The following is a 21,043-nucleotide window of genomic DNA, read 5'->3' on the forward strand; positions in this document are numbered from 1 at the left end:
AACTAGTGGTAGGGAAGGGTAAATCCAAAAGAAGATGAAACCAAAGAATGAAGTAGGCAGGAACTAAGTATTTGTGGTTGATGTTTGTAGAAATACACATCAGAATTTACAATACAGAACATTAATCAGCAGAAATAATGCTGTGTCATTATATCTGAAAGGAAGCTGATGTAAGAATGGAAGGAAGCTGATGAAAGAACATGATGAAATATGTATACTAGGATGATGCAATGTACATTCCTGTTGGTCATTGGATGTATAAATGTACATTTGTACAGTATCTGTATACTTTCTCTCGATTTCTCTCACACTCGCTATTCTACATTGAACTTGGATTGGATACTATTATATTGACTGACTGGACTGCTGTGGAACTGCTGTATGCTGTTCGTCAGAGGACTTCTGTATGTTGCTGTATGTATGTAAATAGACACTGAAAACTAATTATTGTGTCTGAGTACTTTCTTCAACTAGGACCTAAGGACATAGTGGACGGATTCCTGCTTTAACCAAGCAAACCTTGACAAGTCTTAATCCAGTCCAAACAGCACCAGAGGTTTTTTATTTATGTATTAAATGTGTCCCCTGCCCATCTCCCCCCAATGGGGGACTCTGGGCGGCTCATTTATATTCTGATTTTGTGTGATTTTTTAAAAATGCTGCAAAATCTATATTCATTGCAGTTCACAAGTTTTTCTATATATACATAGTTGGCATGCAACTCTCTTTGAAAAACAGAGATTCGGGCACATTTTTCCAAGTATATATTTATTTGTATGAATTTTTGAAGAGAGTGATTGTGGATTCCCTTGCAGCCTATCTATGCCACTATAGAGTGAGTATTTATTTATTTATATTTCGAATTTAGACACTGTCCATCTCCCGAGGAAGTAGCTCTGGGTAGTTGATACTCAGTGACTCTGAGTAGTTGGATAGATCATACCATTTTGCTCCGTTGAAATCTGTGAGGACTTTGTTTTATAATCCTAGCAAGGAACACATCTCTCTCTTGTTCAGCCTCTGCTTCTCTCTCTCTCTTTCTTCATCAACCACCCATCTATTCACAGATGTGCATATGGACACACGCAAACACACATTCATATCTATTTTTCTTTCTTTCCTTCCTTTCTGCCATCCATCTATCTAGTCCAGCCTTCTCCAACCTGGATGTCCCCCAGATGTATAAATTTCAGCTTCCAGACTTCATAACCAGAATGGCCATCTACTCTCTCTCTCTCTCTCTCTCAAACAGAAAAAGAGAGAATGTGCAACAGTTTAAGCTTCATCCATCCCTGATGTGTTAGAAAGTTCCAAGGCCTTTGGAAATAAACAACAATACAACTTTCAGTATGTCTTCCTGCTTGCTGATTCTTCTCCTAATGGGTGCAATAGTTCATGAAGTGATAGCATCAGTATCCAGAGGAGATCTATGATTACGTCATAGAACGTAGCATTCTAAAGGATCATTCTGAAAAGAACAATGGGGCTTTTAACTCAAACACTCTGGCTGAATCATGCATTAGCTGCCTGAAAGTCAAGGATTTTATGAAGACCACAGTCAGGATACACTGCGTGTGTTTGAACTTATGTTCTATTTATCAATGCAGTAGAAGTTATTTCCAGGACTCAGTAAAAAAAAAATGCTGTATTGCAAGGGACTGTGTAGCGTTTAACCTCAATTCATTTACATGTGTTTGCTTTCTAGAAGGATACCATATACCTCTAGTTAGTGAAAAGGTAACATTATTATTAAATCATCACCTTGTTGTCTTTTTGTACACCGGAGTCCACTTCTTTTTTTTCGGCTTTTCTTTTTCCCACCTCTTTTCCCTTTACGACGGCCACATTTTTGGCTACGATGTCTGTGATATCGACGGAATCTTGACATGTCTTTATCTTACATAGGTGTGGTAGATTTCTACTCCAGATGGAGCCAAATACCTGGCTTGGTTGGTGGTGTCAATCTGCCTCAATGTTGCCTTGAAAATTCCTTGTGTCCACAGGCCAGCCATTATGACATCTAAGTGACTATCCCTCTGAAGTGCTATGTCATAATGATCATCTCATGCTCTGCTTCTACAAAAAGTGAAGACAAACAGTGCAGCTAAGAAGTGCCCTCAGAAATAATTCAGCCTACTTTGGAGACACATACTTCCTATCTTTTGTGTGTGTGTATGTGTGGCTGTGATCTGCAGACAAAATTACCTCACCTGCACATTTCACAGAAGACATAGTCGCAACGGGTTCTAAGAACATCTGCCTGGAAATTGAATGATTGAAGTGTGGAAAGCCAGGGAGGTTGTAGACCACTGAAGAGATGATCATACAATGCAAGCATCCTTTGGCACTAGAGGTGTGAATGAAACAAAAAACAAAAAACAAAACATGTTTTCTTCTAAGCTCAGAACAAACCAGCCCACACAAAACTTTGCATCAAAATATTTCAAGTAGTCTGCCTTCCAATGGAATGAAACTCAAAGCAGCTTAAGTGTTCTGTCAGAAGAAATTCAAAGCATTTTAAATATTCCACCCACAAGGAACAATGGGAATGCAGGGAGAATTGTTTACTCCCTTGATTTTCAGCTCAGTGCCCCAAGAGTAAGTGGTGTGATAGTCCATGCTGCATGTTATATATTACCCAAATTAATTGGAGAAAATATTCTAGACTTCCTATAGGCTCTAATGTATCTATGGAAATCTGTTAAAAATTACAGTTTTATTTAGTGGTCAATTTTCTTGTTTCAAGTATCTTGGAATAATTATCCCAAGGAGGAAAAATATTTGTAGAGGTAAACATTTTAGATGTGTGTAGATTATTAGAAATCCAAATAAATTTATAGGAAAAGAAAAATATTAAAATAAGTATAACTTCAAGATTAAGATATGTACTCAGAGGAATTTCCATGTTCACACCTGTAAATTGATAAATTATTAAGATTTTTATGAGGGCAAATGCCTAGATTTTCTTTAGCCATATCATACATTACTCTATATGGTGATTGAGGTTTTAATTTTCTTAATTTTTAGCTTAATCATTGAGCATACATTTGGACTTATGTTTCTCTGTGGAATCGAAGGGATCAAGTCCAAACAGCAATATTGGCACAATTAAAAATTTAGCATGTAACCCCTCTGGTATCATGGCAGAGAATTACTTCCTCTTTCTCACTCTGTGCTATAGTATTTCTAGCATTAAAGACTGCTAGGCGCATTTGGAAAATGTTGGGACAGCAGTATAATTTAGATCTTTATTCCCCTAATAAACATTTAGTTTGGGATGGTTGTACTATACTCTGAGAATTGCTGTTTTTTTATTTTTTCCTTGGGGGTGGGTAGATAAGAATATAGGGATTAAAAAGAATATTAGTATTTTACATTATTCATCAAATTCTTAGATCATTTGAGGAATTTAAATTGTATAAAACTCTGAAATTTCAATTCAATTTCACTTTTTCTGATTTCAGACTTTGGTCCAAATGCATATCAGCATCTAAAACTTCTAAATTACTGTCAGAATTACAGTCTGTTCTGGACATCTCCAATCTAGAATATTTTTAATAGACAAAGGAAACTGTAGTTAGCTATAGTATGTGCAAGAACGTAGGAACAAAAAGTTGGGAGAATTTATATTAGCAAAGCAACAGGTAAGAGTCTTAAATAGTATTTGGTATGTTTCTTTTAATCTTAAGACTGATTTACCAGAACAAGTTTATTGGAACTTCAGGAAATCTTTAAAATGCTTCATTATGCTGGAACTATAAGATGTTGGAAGTGACACATATATGATGTAAGCTTGCACCATTATCTTCCCACTATGATTTAATATCCATAGTTTATTAATAGGGTTTTGGGGACAGTGATATAGTTGTAAGATGTGAATGTGATTGGGAAATATAGCCAACATTTGGAAGCTATCTTTATATGAAGAACTGTGGGTTTATTGAGCAAAGTGTGTACCAAAAATAAACCTCTTCTATAATTAAAAAAAAGTACCATTCCTGATTTACAATCTTAGATCAATGAATTCATTCTCAGTTATGAACTGGTTCTTTCTGACAAAATGGAAAAACTGATCAATATTACTATATTCGGTACAGTCAAGGTTTAATGCTGGGTTTTAAAAATGAACTTTTTAAATATGTATTTGTCCATTTCCTTTCTTTTTCTTCTTTTCTTTTCTTGAATATTAAAGGGGGGGAGAGAGATCTCCAATCACTCACCTGTTCCATAACTCATCCCACTGTATACTGCTCATTGAATGTCTTAATTCATTTTTCCTGTCAAGAACGTTGCAGTGCAGCATCTCCGGTCCTTCTATTGCCTTTGTCCCTTCCTTTTTTAAAAACTAAGCCAAGATTTAAACCTGCATGACTCAGGCCAAATCTGATCAGTTCATTGGCCACTTTACTGACAGAATGAGACAGAAGGGGGGAAATTTTTAAAGATAGGGGGAGTTATGATATTTATTGTCTGCAACTTAAATTCATTTTAATTAAATTTAAAGGAAACACCCACTTTTTGGAATGCAGATCCCTCCATAGCATTCAAAGCATAAGGGCACTTCTCTGCCATTGGGCTTGCTCCTCTTAGATGCAGCTGCGCTTTGGTACTGCTGGGTGAGGATTCTCACGGCTACTCTTTGGGGCTTCAGTGGATCAGAAAAGAGAGGGAAGACAGTCCATCCACTTGACCAGTGAGGGAGCAGACTTACTGGTGTTCCACTAGCACTGGTCCATCCCCATTTTCTTTTGTGGTGAGGAAGAAAAAAAAGATGACCATGCAGGAGGAATGTATACTGTGCATGTTTTGAATAATGAACTGTGTTGCATTATAGCTACATGATGGTCTATTTATGTAAACACCACCCTGGATAGCTTTAAAAGGGAACTGAATACATTGATGAAGGAGAGCTCTATCAGGGGCTATTAAGGATTCCATGTTACTTGTACTGAATGCCACCCAGTGCCTGTTCCTACTTGAGAACTCCCCAAAGGCTTCTGGTTGGCCATTGTCCCATCCCCATCACATCAACCCATCCCACCCGGTCATGCAGAGAGGGCATGCTGCGGACCCTGTCTGCAAAAGAATTTCATCTGATGGGGTCCAGGAGGCGAGCCTTCTCTACAGCAGCCCCTGCCCTTTGGAACACCCTTCCCCCAGAAGTGAGGTTGGCCCCCTCCCTCTTAGACTTCAGAAAAAAACTGAAGACCTGGTTTTGTTATTATGCATGGGGTGGGGATGGGAATGGTCAGTTTTGGGGATGGCTGGTTCCCTAGTCCTACCTGACCAATATTATCTGCTCCCAGGCTGCAACAATACCACCATCACTTGGATTTTATCATATTTAATAATTGTATTTATGCTGTACTATTTATGTTTTTATTGGTTTTAACTACTTGGTTGTGAACCGCCCAGAGTCCCTCCTTGTGGGGGAGTTGGGCAGTGATATAAATTTGATTTATAAATAAAATAAATAAACTCACTTTTAAGAAAATGCAAGTACAATTCATCTTCAGACCCGTTAGAGGTCAGGGATGGAAGGGTGGGCTAGGCACACAGAAAGCCTGGGCCCAGCATGCTCAGCCCTGTCACCCTTATATGCTTCTCTGTCTCTCATGGCCTGCAGAAAATCTGAAGACAGCTTATCAGCTGAATGGGCTTCAAGGGGTTGTTGTTTATCTGTGAAGATAAAGGAGAATGCAGAGAAAAGGTGGAGAAGCCGTTTATATAAATTAAAGTATGTGGTATAGCTGAAAATATTCAACCAACATGCAAGATTACTCACAGACCAGAGGGAACTTGTAGGCCATCTATAGTTCAATCTGCTGGTCAAAGCAAGAAAACCAGATTGGAAAATCTCCAGGGTTCTTTCAAAATAAATCTTGATCTAAAGCTCTGCAGAGAGGAAAACAAAAATCACATAAGAGTGCAGGATTATTCCAAGGCCAGTGCAGCTTTGCTTTCTGTCATCACGGTGCATGAAGCAGCACAAGCCCATCGTTCACGGTGCCACAGAGCTGATCGGCTTTGACTACATTCTACAGCTCAGTCTGAAGAACAGGCTCCACTATGTATAAAGAGACTAACTTTCAGATAGTGTGTCCTCAGAACTGTAGACATAATCTGTAGATTAACCAAGTAGAGGTTGCTATTTTAATTGGTAAGGAGCGCAAGCCCTTACTTCTTTAGTTTAGATCCGAAGTATTACTGTAATATGGAATGAAATAAAGTATTTTAAATGGCCGTTCTTTGTCATAATAAGTGAAAGCATCTATTCATTAAAGTAACTCACATTTCCTTTGACTTCTCAAGACAGCATTCATATTTGGGGTTAGAAAAGCATGCACATTTATTTAAATGAATTAACTCATGTACTTATTATAAACAGCAAATAGCCAGGAAGAAGGATTGCTAATTAAAAGGGTGAGCAAATCAGCCAAGGTCTGATTCAAATTTGAACTGTGTGATTCTATCTGGATCTGTGATTGGAGATTTGAAAGCAACCAGATTCAATTCAAACTGAACTGAGATTCAGTTCAATAAAAGATTTTGGCCGTTGTCTATAGCAGAGAAGTATCAAAACATCTGCAACTGCTTCAGGTTGTGGCAAAATGGGATGAAAACAGCACAAATGGTACACTCTTCAAAGTATATTAGCCCTACTAAGTTTCAGCTAAATGTCTTCAAAGGTTTCACTGCAGTATGTTTTTGAAATATTCTCCCTCAGCTTTTTAAAGGCACAGATATCAGTGATAAGGAAAGGACACTACAACAGCCTCTGAATTCTCTAACAAAATGTGGAAAAGTTGAGCTGAACTAATGCAGAATGTTTTCTGCTTCAACATCTATCTTATGTATAGGTATGTATGTATATATATATATATGTATATATGTATATGTATATATTCTATTATTTGATCTTACACTAAAGATCAGAGTTCCTCATGCTCTAACCCAGTGTTTTTTAAACTGGGGGTAATTACTCACAAGGGGATAATCTGGGCATATCCTTGGGATAATGGAGCCATTTGCCACTGTTTGTGAGTAGAGAATCCAGTTTGGGACAGCTACTGCTGAGACACTTGTGTAAAACAGCAGAGTCTGGGTTTTTGGGGTGGGGGGTAATGGCATGATTCAAGACTGGAAAAAGGGATAATTGGGTCAAACAGTTTAAGAAGCACTGCTCTAACCACTTGCTTTTTTGCCTAGAAGGCTTGTCAGGATGACTCACTTATAAGGTTAGCCTCCTCTGGGGAAGGCATGTAATATATAGTTCATAAAACAGTTTAATAATCTGAGAACAGTATGTTTTCACCATCACCATTGCATTTATTTTTTAATAGTAATTTTATTTAAAAATTACAAATGCAATGATAAAAGACTAATACAAATTTTTAAAAGGAAAAAAATAGAAGATGCAGAAAAGAAAAAGAAAATAGAAAAAGAAAAAAGAAAGAAAAATATAAGAATTTAGTAAACAAAAAGTCCTCGTCATTTCAGTCCTGATCAACGAAAGTCCATTAAGAGTTACCAGAAATAACATATCCATTTTAAGTTTGATCAAATAAACCAACTTGATACTCCTTCATTTTACTTTTAACAATCCTGATCTTTAGTCCCTTCAAATAATGTCCTAGAACTTGATTTCTTTTCATTTTTTTTTTGTCCCTTCTCACAAAATTCTTCAAAGCTTTAACAAGCCTCTTTTGTAAATCCAGTATAGGAAAATTATCCAGGGCACTCTCTTGGTTTGTTATTTGTATATCCCTTTTAATTATTAAGACACCAGCCAGTTTCTCTTGTATGTCCAGTATAGCATTTTTTTCCATATCATTCTAGTAGCCTGTCAATTTTAAATACACTTTCAGATTAGTGCCAGTCTTGTCCAGTAAAACTTGTTCTTCTTCCATAACATCTTTTAAATGCAGTCTATCTATAGAGGCAGACACTTTTAAAATTAACTTCTGGGTCCATTGTTCAAAAAAATCCTTCAATGTATCCAGTGTTAAAATGTTTTGCTCCATTCTGAATTAGTAAGTCAATTTTCTCCTCCTTTAATTGTAATCTTTAGTTCCTTCTAGTTCTCTCTAGTGTCCAACCTTCAAAGTCCCATCCTATCATGCTTTTTTTTTAAAAAAGGATTCAAAACAAAAGTATTTTTCCATGGGTAGGATTCTTATAATTAATTCCAAAATCTTATTTCAAATCCATCTGAACCCTTAGTCTGTTTGTAACTTTCTAAAATCAAAGTTCTAATCACCCTTTTGCTGTTTATTCCCACCCTCTCCCCCCAAAATGTAAGTCCTTAAACTTGCATTTAAAACTTTTTTCACTAAGGATTGAAGGAAACTCACCCAGTGTTTTCAGACTTGTCAATCCAAAGGTTCCAAATAGCTGAAAAGCACTTAACAAACCATTTCCAAAAATGATTAGAAAAGAAAGTATACAAACCCAGTGTCCTTTCGAAGGTGCCAACCATGGTTTGAGCAAGATGGCTATTCCCTCATCTCCAAACCTGCAGTCGACCACTGTCTTGCAGTCTCCTTGCAAGGAGCAACTGTCTGGAGCACTTGTAGGTGATCTCAAGTCCTCTTCTTGTCCAGATAGAAATTACAAAGAGCCAGTCTACTCACCAGCTCTTCATTCTACCACGGTCATCGGCTCTGTCATTTCTTCCCCCAAATTGCTCATCACCATTGTATTTATAATACACTATGACAGAAATAAGTAGTTTGTATAATGTACACTACTGCAGATCCACTTATTCAATATATTGATCTGAGTCCCTCTTTCTCCCTCCCCTCCACAAACAAACCTGCCTGAACACATTTAAGCAGAATGAGATACACAGACAGCAGAGCAATACTCCTCCAACTATTCTGATGGGCAGGGCTTACAAAGGTGATAAAATCCATTGACTATGGATTTGTCAATATCATTATGTCAGTATCAGAGGGCACTTACACACTCAACTTGCCCCCTTCCAGCTTTGTCCACATATGTAACCGAAACATTGCTTAGAATTTAACAAACCATCGACATTACCTACAAAACTCTACAAAATTTGAAGGCTTGTGATTCAGGGTATCAAATCCATTTCAACATTTAGTTTGAACTTTGATTTAAATTACCCATTCAGAGCTCCCACACAGTCATACTAATTAATTACATCTTCATTTGCTGAGTTGTTTATAGCTTGAAATTCCTATTTCATTGAAGCAGAGTTGTTAATCTGAGTTTCTGGCAGCCTCTTCCAGGTTGCTAAGGGACCATGAGCATCACACTTGATTTTAGATAAATAGGAATTTTATTTTTAGACAGTTCATGCAATATTGACTAGATTACATCAGAGGAAAAGGAAAGACATCAGCAATAAATGAGGATAAGGAGTTCAGTCCTATTTTTATCTGGGAGAGCTAACTTTACTACTTCCTCATGTTGGCCAAGTTATCAAGATGACCTCTACAAGCCAATGCAGCCAGCGTTTTTCTTATCATTCTTATCACAAAGAAATCCATCCTGCTGATGGCTGTGGAATATATAAGAGAAGAAATAAAGAGGATCCTGAACTCATACGGCATAATACAGAATCCCTCAGCCATGCATCTTTGCAATGAATTGGGGTTTTTTTCTCCAAAGATTTAGGAGTTAAGAGTTCATTGTTTTTATGAATTCCAGCACTAATAAAATATATAGTATTAATTTGTTGATTTCTTGATTTGAAGTTGTAGGATCCCATATAACTTCACTGTACAAAAATTGAATGGTGTGTATAAATTTTAGATGCCTAAAAATTACAGCTGTCCATACCCTGAGCTGCAAAAATCTGGATGACCACTAGATAGTAGCAAATAGAAAAGCATTAACTCTTTACTGCCATGTAGCCTAGTGGTTTTTCAGATTTTTGTAGCCCGTAGATAGCCCAAACCCAAGCTCTACTAAAAATGGTAGTGGACTATAATATATCTCCTGCTGATTTACTTGAGTGGGATTTGATAAAGCAAAGTCTGGGTGTGAAGTTACAACTTTCTAAAAGGGATCAACTTTATACCATATTTTGATATGTAGGTTGTGAAAGCAGTGAGTTTTAAAGTGGAGTCTTAAGCTCACACTACCTTGAAATAGTGTCAAATCCCATGCATCTGAAAAACCAAGGAAGCAAAAATCAAACAGATTTCAGGAAGGTATTGTTAATGCTAGTCTAGGGTAAAAACAGAATCTTCTCTTTGAAACACTTTTTCCTACAGTCTCTCACAACCAGAGACTATGAATTATTGATTTTATATAGACTCTGATTGATGCTACGGATTGCATTTGTGATGGCTGTCAAAGTTTCTGTGGGAAGAACTAGGAACCTTTGTTTTTATGTAGGGTCCCTGAGGGTGATACTAGATCAACTTCATCTTAGACTCATTCCTAATTGTATGGCTCCTCTTCTGGCTTCTGATTTATCCCCTAGAGATGCCAAAGGCCATCCTCTAAGTCAAATGAAGCAGCTGTGTCAGGTGTCAGGTGCTTGGGGAAGGATAGCAAATCCTGTCCATTTATCCAGAGTCTCCTGGGTTAGCCTGTTGCCCTTAGCTGCAGTGAAAAAGCTGTCCTGTCACCATGTCATGTCAAAGAAAGGTTCAGTTAGTTGCTACATGTGGGATAGGAGGAAGACATCATATTGCTTGTTTTTGGCAGAAAAATGTTTTGGGCTGGTCCTGCAGCTGCCTTTGATAAGACTTGAGAAACACTTTCAGCAATTTCCACCAGACCTGGCTAGATGTTTATACTGGAGTCATGTCAATGGTTTAAGAAACAATGACATTGTCTTGACATCTTCCCTCTAGTTACAGTTCAAATCTGTTTTGGTTGGTTTGATTTTGATAGACACACACATATAGTACATACACACTCACACAAAACAGTACATGAATTTTACATACTTCCCACAAGATGGATGCCTCTAGCAATTGACTAAAATTAAAATAGGCAAAATAAGACTGTTTTGGTGGCTTTTTGAAATGCCATGAGAATGGGGGCTATGAAAACCTCTGGTGGTAGGGAGGTCCAAACTGTGAAGGACACAACAGAAAAAGCCTGCTGCTTGGCCTGTGTTCCCTGACCTCTGATGGGTGGTGGTAGTGATACAGAATTCTTAGTAGACTTCTTGAAATGTTCTTACCAGATGGGCAGAACATGTCATTAGCATTTTCACATACCACGGGCACCAAATATTCACTCCCAGCAGGCAAAGTGATGAGGACATCCTGCAAACCTTCAGGGCAAGCCTTCTATTTCCCACCTCATCTTCCAAACTAAGCTGAACATACCACACCACTGTTATTTTCTAAAAATACATCTAGGGTCCATATAGGACCAGAGACACTCTTGGAATTTAATATTGGAACCTGGTGCCTAATTTTGTACTATACCAGGTTCCGAGTTAATTAATTTTACATTTTAAAATGTATTCTGTATCATTAAAGAATTCAGCGTTCTAAACAGTATTCTAAAAAAGCCAGCTTCAAAAGGATAAGTATGGAGTAGCTATTTTGAAGTCATTCTGGAATTTCATATACAGTTATCCAGTCATTTGGTTGTTTTTGTTTTAATTCAACGAACAATGAATTGCTTCACCACCATGCTTCATAACTGCCTTGCAGATTGTGGTTGAACACTTTCTAAAATTTCTTGAGAGGGGCCAGTACAAATTTACTTCTATACAAGGTGACTGGTTGATATTTTCTACGTGAATTTCATTATGTTTCGTGCAAATCATACGCTGTCCAGATGAGCCCACACACATTGGTATCTGTTTCCTAGCAAGCACAGAACTTTCTCATTTGCAAAACAAACCCACAAATCCAATTATAAAGATTTTAAAAAATAGAACATGACTATTACTCAACTAATACCAGCTGCTTTTTAAAAAACAACTAAAATATCCTCTCCAAACCTGGTAACTTCTGAATGTGTTGGACTTCAACTCCTAGAATTCTCAACCAATGGTGACTCTAAATTTTGGGAATGGCTACCCAATACATTTAGAGGACATCCGGATGAGGAAAGCTGTTCTAAACATGGACATTTAGATTTGAAAGCGCATGGCACCCAGGAGACCAATTCCACTATTATTCACCAAAGAGGTCCCATTTCTTTATGAGACATAATGAGCTATCTGCTGCTTTTTCAGCTTTTCTAAAGATTTATACCGATTTATACAATTCTTAAAAGGCAGAATAAAAAGATAATATCTAAAGATTGCACCTATTGTGGAGCCCAAAGTCAGCCCTACCATTTGAGAGGTGAACAGCATGATTCAGGTACAAGCATGAGATGACAAAAGCATCCATTTGCCAATCATTAACAATTTATTAGTATTCTATTGTTGCACTTATCTCACTGGACTATTAATCTGTCATTTCCAAAGTCAATATTTGTCCATCTTGTAGGGCCATTAAGGCACTCTCCTTCTAGCTCCACAAATGCTAATCTTATAACAATATTTATATCATCATGGGTTTATCTGCCTCAGGTAATGACACATCTTGGGCTGGCTTATTAATATGGTGTGATTCCAGGCAGCAATTCTCCTTCTCTCACTATTATCATTTTAGCCTGAACACAGATACTACAGTAGACATAAATAAATAACCAGATAAAATAAAATAAAATATTTTAGAAGGAAAACTCTAGAACCCTTTTGGTTTCATAAATGAACCAATATCTTCACATTAAGACACAAACATTCCGTTCCAGCAGAACTTTGGGCTGTGTTCAAAATGCCAGCCTGCTGATATGGCAAACCACCCTCCCTTTTTATGGACTGTGACCAAAAGTAACACTGTAACAGAGAAGATAAAGCATGTCTCAGTGCTTAACCTGCTGTGAAAGAGCAACTGCACAATTGATGAAATAATATCTTCCATTGGGTCAATAGTTTGTTTGCAAAGTAGCAACCTTCTGAACTCACACAATCTGAGCTTGTATAATCTCAATTTTATTCAGAGCCCAAATAAAATAGAAACCATTGTACATACGCCCTGTTAGTGACCGAATCTGTTGCAGTTAGAATAAAGGAGGAAAAGCTCTTAATCCTTCTGATGGCCTGGTGTATTTAACAGGCATCAGGATGCTTTCAGAAATAGCCGTATGCTGACTTTTTTTTTCTGCACTTTTTTCCTTATACGTAGTTCTTCAGTTTAATAGAAAAGAAATTGCTTTTGAATTGTTTCCCCTAAGAACAAGAATATATTCTCAAATTCTTGTGGGTGGGTGTACAAGCCTAGTTAAAATTATGTAGATGATTTTAGATGTAAGCTTGCACTACTGATCTCTAATATATGATAGCCCGTCAATTACATCCTGGAAGAAGGCTTTGTAGCTTAATAGTAGCTTCCTTTAACGTTGCAGATCAGACATGCAAAATCAGGTAAAATTAGCAAATGGAGAACCAATCTGCTGTTAAATTATTGTTTTTAGTCCCTGGGATTTTGTATTGTCACCTTCTTAATTACAGTATATGAAATACAAAACAGAAAAACGTTCTATTTTTAACTGGTGCACATTCTGTGAAATGAAGGGTACGCTTTCACTTAACAGGAACTGGCATGGATTTGTCACAAACATTTTGTGCCAGACTAACTATGATGGCAGCAAAACCAATACGACCCTTAGAAATATCCCTAGATTATTGGGATTACACTTCAGTTCTGGAGAACAACCACAACAAAGGTCGCTCACTACAATTAGGGTGTGCCATACATCCCCTGCCTTCTGGCCAAGAGGGAAATAAAGCATATCATTCATGCTGAGGTTATCTTCCTTACTCTGTACAGCTACACAGACTCTTACCCCATCATCTTCTTACTCACTAATACAAAGCAGTTGGATTATTTTCTGCTTGAAGTCTCAGTGATTCCCTCCTGGACTACTGTACGTGTTGTATCTTCCTCCACCACCTTCCATGAATTTGCAGGGATTTGGTATTGAGGTGACTGGATTGGGGTGCAATCCTTAAATTGATTCTGTGGGTGACAAACATTTCCAAGTTTATTGATAAACATTATCAGAATTTTAGCACCCAGCTACTGTTGCTGCTGTGAGTTTTCTATAGTATCAAAACCTAGGGATAGGCCACATCTCAGCTTCCTCATCTTGTGATACAAGTACTTGGTGGACCATCATATCAGATTGTGGATTATATTTTGGCTTCTTCCATTCCTTGAGAAGATTTTTGTGCCATATCTGTCTGGGCTGTTATTGTTCTGATGTTTGCTCATAGTTAACTGGCCCAGTGCAGTGCAGGAGATTAAATGGTCCCTGCACTGAGCTAGGATGAAGGAATAGGATGAGGGAATTAGTAGTATCTCTTTGCCCAGGTTGAAGCTCCCATAGTTTGGTGCACTTGTCATACAAGGTTTTCTGGCGTATCTGGAAGATCCACCTGAAGTATGTCATATGAGATTTTGTATTGGAGAAATTATTTTTCTGGAGTGAAAAGATTGTGTATGGTTTTGAGATGATGGTGAATTATCTGCATGGGAGAGAGGTTGAAAGAGACTTAGTTTTCAAAGGGAGGATGAAGTAGACTGAAGTGGGATGCCATAAGAAAAAGATGAATGGTGTGAGACAATATTTGAAGACTAGTAAAATGACAGAAAGAACAGGAAAAATATCAGACTGATCAGACAACATTGAAAGAGAGTCTATGGCTGGATTGTTTTGGGCTGCAACAAAAACAGTGTGCCAACAAAGAAAGTGCTAGAGTCTCTGTTATTGCAAGAGATTCCATACTGGCACTGCCCCTTGCTAATGACATGAGTGAGTCATTTGATTATTGAAGATTGCTCCATTCAAATTGTTGTAGTGGAGGAATTATGGAACATGAGGATGTGGGGGAGCATATTTCTACAGTAGTGGGCAATGGGAGGTGTCAGGTATGATGGGCAGTGTTGGGCTGGCCATTGCAGGAAGAGGGGGTCCAGACTTATTGGACAACTTCTTCCCAATCTCCAATCTTCCATTTTGAAGAAGATTTGATTTACAGAAAATCCTAGAGGAAATGGATTATCTAAACCTATTTAAATCAGGATTTAGGTGTGGATATAGGTTGGAAATAGAATTGGTTTTCCTGGTTGATGAATTATGTTAAGATCTGGATGGAAAGTACACACACACACACACCACTCCTCTTGGACCACTCAGCAGCATTTGATACCATCAACTATGGTATTCTGTTGGACTGTCTGTGAGAGTTAGGGATAGATGGCACCGTTCTGTGGTGCTGCATATCCTATCAAGTACAGTCAGTATGCATGGAAGTAGAACAGTTGAGTCCTTTTCTTGTCCAGTGTGAGGTGCCACAGTGCTTGGTTGTTTTGCTCAGGTTTTTTAATATTTCCATGAAACTGCTGGAAGAGGTCATCTGCCAATTTGTAGTAAATTATACAACAGCACCCAAGTGAGGCCAGAAAATGCTATAGAGGTTCTGATCCTGTATGTGGAGGCTGTAAAGAGTTGGGCAGTTCAAACAAGCTCAGTCTGAATCTCACAAGATAAATTTGCTATTTGTAGATAATTAATCTGGCTTGACCCTGATCCCTAAATTGGTTCTAGATAGGTTTTACTCCTTCTGAGAGGTCTATGACACCTAGTGCTTCTCCTAGACTTCCAGCTCCTACTGAAATAACAAGAGTGTCCAGGACAGCCTTTACCTAGTGTTGACTGCTGTGCTAGTTGTGGGCTTTGGGGGATCAGAACAACCTTGTAATGGTGACCTATGTCCTCATCACCTTGCAGTTAGACTACACCAAGTGTTTTATGTAGAGCTAGTCTTGAAGATGACTTGGAAGTTGTAGTTGGTTTAAAATTCAGCAGCCTAATTGCTATGGGAGGAGGCAGTTCAACAACATTACAACAATGTTGATGTCATCATATTGGTTACCAATTAGCTTCTGGACCCAATTCAAAATGCTGGCTTTAACATTTAAAGTACTGCATCGCAAGGTTATCTGCCAGGAGTTCTGCAAGAATCAGAATGTCTAGACCCAAAATGAGGTTGTAGAGAAAAGTGGTGTTCACCTCTCCCATAAAGGTGTGCCCTTTACCTCTAATCTCTAAAGGCACCTTCACTGATCTATGTGGCCTGGAACTTCCTTCAATCCCCAGTACCTTAACTGTTTCATCAGGAAACATACAACCAGAAGCATGACATTCTTTAATCAAACTGAGTGAGCATCCTATGTCCAGTGGAGACTCTAGCAGTTTTCTGACCTTAGCCACTATCTGTAGGCTGGTTGCAGAAACAAATGGTAGAGTCTCTACCTTATTATAAGTAGCTAAAAATCTTTGTTGGCTTCATGATCTATCGCTGAGCAATGTAAAGACTAGCTTAGAGCCTGTACACTTTTCCCTAGAAGTATGGGAACCTCACTAGGATTCCTTTTTAGTAGCAACAGCAGTTTAACTGATCACACTCTCCTCAACCAATCACTTGAAGACTTTGATGGGTGTTTGGGGCCCATTATCCTTCCTTTCTAGTAGTGTAACAGCAATTCTGTTCCCACAATTGCTCTTTATCTTCAGTAAAGGCTCCTCAAGGATGACCTTGGAGCAAGTTGCCCCCTGCTGTGGCCCTACAGATTTTTTTGAGGGCACTACCATGAAGTCCTAGGGCACAAGACTTAGAAGAAAAGGGAATCAGGCTAAAGACAGATGAACCTGAGGACTTTTCCTGGAGACCCTAACATCTTAATAACAGGAAATAACAGAAGGTTTCTCTCCCACTCCAAATTTCAGTTAAAAATTCTGCATGTACAGTACCACAGAAGAATTAGGCTGAATGACAGTAATATTTTTACTGTGAGAAAAACAGCATGTGGTTTTGCCAGAACAGTCATATGGAAAATATTTAAGGTGAATACAGCCAGGCCCTATTCAAATTAAAGCTTCCTCACATAAAACTGATGTGGTAAACATCCTCTTAGGACAAAAAAAGTATAACCATCAGACCTTGGAATGTTCAAAGTGGCCCTTGCTTCTTATATTAACAACTCTAGGTCACCTTCTCCTCAGAATGGAAAATCTGGATTTTTGCTCAGCTATCCTGGGAAATGGGGTTGGGAGAACTCTTCCATAAGAGCTCTTTTTCTCAGTAGGGAAAAAAAGCTGTCAACCAGGTTTCTCTTCTCCACATCCAGGGAATTTTGTGATAGTAGAGCTTGCAGGAGAGTCAGCTTGGTGTAATGGTTAAGGTGTCAGGCTAGAAACCAGAAGACCATGAGTTCTAGTCCTGTCTTAGGCACGAGTCAGTTGGTTACCTTGGGCCAGTCACTCTCTCTCAGCCCTAGGAAGGAGGCAATGGCAAACCACTTCTGAAAAACCTTGCCAAGAAAATGGCAGGGACTTGGCCAGGCAGTCTTCAAGAACTGGACACAATTGAGCAGATTAAAAATAAAAAAATTAAAAAGGGCTTCCAGGGGGTGTTGACTGGAAATACATTCTCAAATCCTTCTTGCTTTCTCATCACCCACTCAGGCCACTTACATGTAATAGTCATTCATTCAAACATAGGCAGATAATAGTTTATATCCTCATCCTACCCATTTTGGTTACATTTATATCAAAACAGGCTGGAGAAGTAGAAGAGGTGACAGCCTCAAGTCCATGTATTCACACCTTTATATGTGTTATATCTTTAAACTTCTGGCCTTATTTGCTGCAGCAAGAAGCCTTGATGTTAAATCCCCATTTCCCTTGCCTTTCTCTGACCTCACTCTTCATCTTTCTTTCATTGATCTGAATTATTAAATTTCCCATAGACTGTTAACTGCTTAAGATCTCTATGTTAGTATGCAACCTGCTGATTGTAATTATTGAATGCTAAGAAATTTATTGTTTGCATGCCATCAGCCTCATATATTATTTTAAAAAATGTATTTGAGAACTATAATTTCAGATTAGACTTCCTGAATGCATACAGTACATGTTTTTAATCATCTATGTGTGTTCAGTTCCAATAGAATTTGAGCTGTGGAAGGCCTCAATTTATTACAACAATGATTTACACAAGTTGATTTTAACACTCAGGGCTAGGACCTTCAAAACAAAATACTCAGAGTGAGACAATTGTCTCATCAACTTCTAAAGAGTCAAATCCGAACCTAGATGGAGTCCCAAAGGAGTGGGGAAGAACTGAAAAGGAAAATAAAATCTCATGTTTCCAATAAATCTCTTATTTCCTATAAAATAGCATCACCAAAACAATAACGCCCTTGAGCAGGACTTCCAGACAGAGTAGTGTCTTCCCTTAGCTTCTTTCCAACACTCCAAGTAACCAAGATCTACAGCTATCAGATCTATATATCTGTATATAACTGGGCTCCGTCTTCTTAGCTAACCAAACTCCTAACTGGTCAGTGCATCCAGCTGTAGATAGGGCATTAAGTGGGTACACAGCCAGCAGAGTCTGCAGAGACTCAATCCCCTAGTGGTTTCAGAGACCTGGTTTTAAATCTTGTGTGGTCTGGTGCTTCACATTACCACAATCTTCTCTGGAATAGTTCAACAAACATCTAGTAGAAAGGGAGGTGAAAGTTTATGAGATGCAAGACAAGCTTCATTGGGCCTCTTCCTAGACATAACTAACAATTACTAACAAACAAAATGGAAACTGAAATAAACTCAAGGAATTACTTAGTCCCTTAGGGGCCATATCTAAATAATTAAACTACTTAGTTAAATAGCATCCCCAGTTCTGGAATTCCTCCCCATAGAAACCAGACTAGTACCAACATTTCAGTTCTAAGTTTGGGAATCTTAGTATCCATAGTTTGGTCTTAATTCATCTTCTGTTTATACTTGATTGTAGAGCCTTGTGTTTAGGTGGCTTTCCCTTTTAAATATTTTATTATTGTTTTCAGTTTGTTTTCCTGGCTTGTACCCTGTGATCCATTAAAGCAGAGGGGATTTTAAAGGTTTTTGAAAGAAATAATAATAAGCAAATTCCAAATTGGCCACCATGACCGATTAGCTCAGGAAAAAAATACAGTTTCTCATTAATCACTTTGCAAAACAAACCAAATCCTCCTTTCTTTAATTCTCAGAAGTAATATACTGAATGTATCTAAAGTTTAGAAAACGTTATTTTCAAAACAACATTATGCATAGCTGTTACTCAGTCTGACCTTCAGAATTAGCAGCAGTGGATAACTATGAAAATTATTTCAACCTCTAGACCTCGTGAACACAAAGAGAGTCTTTCTCACAGATACTCTCCTTGGGTCACTGAATGAATTATGCACCAGGAATCTGTCTTGGCTATGGAATCCCTTCTCCACAAAGTTGAGAAGAACACTGATAAGGTGTGCTACAGCCCTTTTAACATTAAGCTGTTGTCCACCTCTTCCCTACAACGTATAATGCAAAGACAGCAAATACAAATTTTCATCTGGCACCAGAAATACATCAACACTGGCACAAGATGAGCCTTCCTTGGGAAATCATTCTAAAGTGTGATTTTGCCTATGAAAAGGCTCTGCCTAAATTTACCATCTGCCTCTGAACCAAAGAAGAACTACAGAAGGGGCCTTCGCACATACACAGCATTTTATTTGAAATTATTATAGTTGTTCACTCTTAGAAGTATCTTCAGTAGAAAAATTAATTATCCTGGGATTATTAGAACATGAACACGGAGAATTTCTCAGGCAGGTACAATGCCTTAATATCCAATCAATGTAAGTGGAAGATCAGAACACAAATATGTATACAGTCTTTTTAATTCTTTTAAAATTAAAAGCCTCTATATGAAGATGGCACCTAGGTTTGATTGTAAATTTGTTAGCTCCAGGATTAGTTTATAAAATGGTAGAGCCGATTTTGCTTTGGAGGTTAGGGGATTGTTAGTGTGACTGACAGAAGAGCAAGTGTTAATTAGTGTGGAAGAAGTTGCCAAATAAAATGTTCAAGAAAATGAAAAGGAAGGATAGGAAAGAGAAAGTGAGAGGTCAGTGTAGCTAAATGTGGTAGAGATGACAGCCACAACAGAGAGATTGTTTAGAGGGCATTGTTCTTGAGATTGGTATCAAAGAAAAGTGGTGATTGGAATGATTTGCATGTTGGAGCCCTGAAGAACCTGTTGGAGACCTGCCCTCCCTTATGTCTGGGAGCTGTTTGAGAAAGATTCCTGTCCTTGGAGCACGAGGGGATCAGAAGCCAAGATAAGTCATGCAGGTGCCATCACCCACCAGAGTCCTTGCAGGAGGGAGGCAACTAATTCAGAGCTTAGCTAGGAAAGATCAGATAGTTAGCGTAATCAAGTGCTGTGAGTGAATGTCATTGGCTGAATCCACAGAAAGGCTCTCTCTGCATGTGGCCACTAATGCTGGTCTAATGAATGCTGAACTGAAACATGCTGGAAAATACATGAGTATGTAGATAGGATTGATCCCCAAGGATGATATAATGGGTTCCACATTGAGATTATGATGGGCAGGGGAAGGTATAGCAAGGAACATTGGGCAGCCATTTCAGGAGGAACCTGCAGGTCCCTTCTTCTATATCAGTTGCCACTGGCCTGGACCCAGGAGGTGGGACTGTCAGACATCTTGGTCTCAGTCTGGACTGTGAGGATCTGGACGAGGCAAAACAAGCTCAGATTAAAATTCTACCAAGATAGAATTGCTTATCATCAATAGACATTGTGGCAAAAATGACATCTGTTCTAGTAATCATCTGGATGAGGTTACACCTTCCCCCTTCCCCTGAAGGAGGTGGTTCTTCAGCTCTGGCTGAACAAGACCAAATCATATGAGTTAGAGTCCTCAAATTTCTTACAACGGCAGCACAAAAATCTGATGTCGAACTTTTTAAAACATTCTTTGAGGGGTCCAATAGACACAAAATAATATTTTCTGATGAATTAATTTCATTTTTAAATCATAAGAAGTATGTTTTACGTTTCTTAAAAACTTGAATCTGTTGATTTTTCAAGACTGGATATTCCCCTTTTTTGTTCTGCACTTCAGGTATGAAATTAATGCCAATTTTTATT

At 38.2% G+C, this 21,043-nt stretch overlaps 1 long non-coding RNA gene across 2 annotated transcripts in view; it reads right to left on the reverse strand.

The window, feature by feature from the left end:
- Positions 1-21,043, reverse strand: part of LOC148215055 (uncharacterized) — a 44,687-nt gene that overhangs the window by 11,155 nt on the left and 12,489 nt on the right. Inside the window, exons 2-5 of one of the 2 annotated variants that reach the window (XR_015797170.1) lie at positions 5,786-5,895; positions 5,484-5,679; positions 2,211-2,347; positions 1,762-2,076 (exon numbers count right to left, since the gene is read on the reverse strand). This is a non-coding gene — a long non-coding RNA (uncharacterized LOC148215055). Of the gene's footprint in view, positions 1-1,761; positions 2,077-2,210; positions 2,348-5,483; positions 5,680-5,785; positions 8,245-21,043 lie in introns of those variants that run through there. The other variant, XR_015797169.1, reaches the window with a different exon arrangement.

Source organism: Python bivittatus, unplaced genomic scaffold (genome assembly GCF_059951505.1).
Source record: "Python bivittatus isolate LINGU-HERP-01145 unplaced genomic scaffold, Pbiv_v1 ctg000480_np1212, whole genome shotgun sequence".
Taxonomy (NCBI): Eukaryota; Metazoa; Chordata; class Lepidosauria; order Squamata; family Pythonidae; genus Python; species Python bivittatus.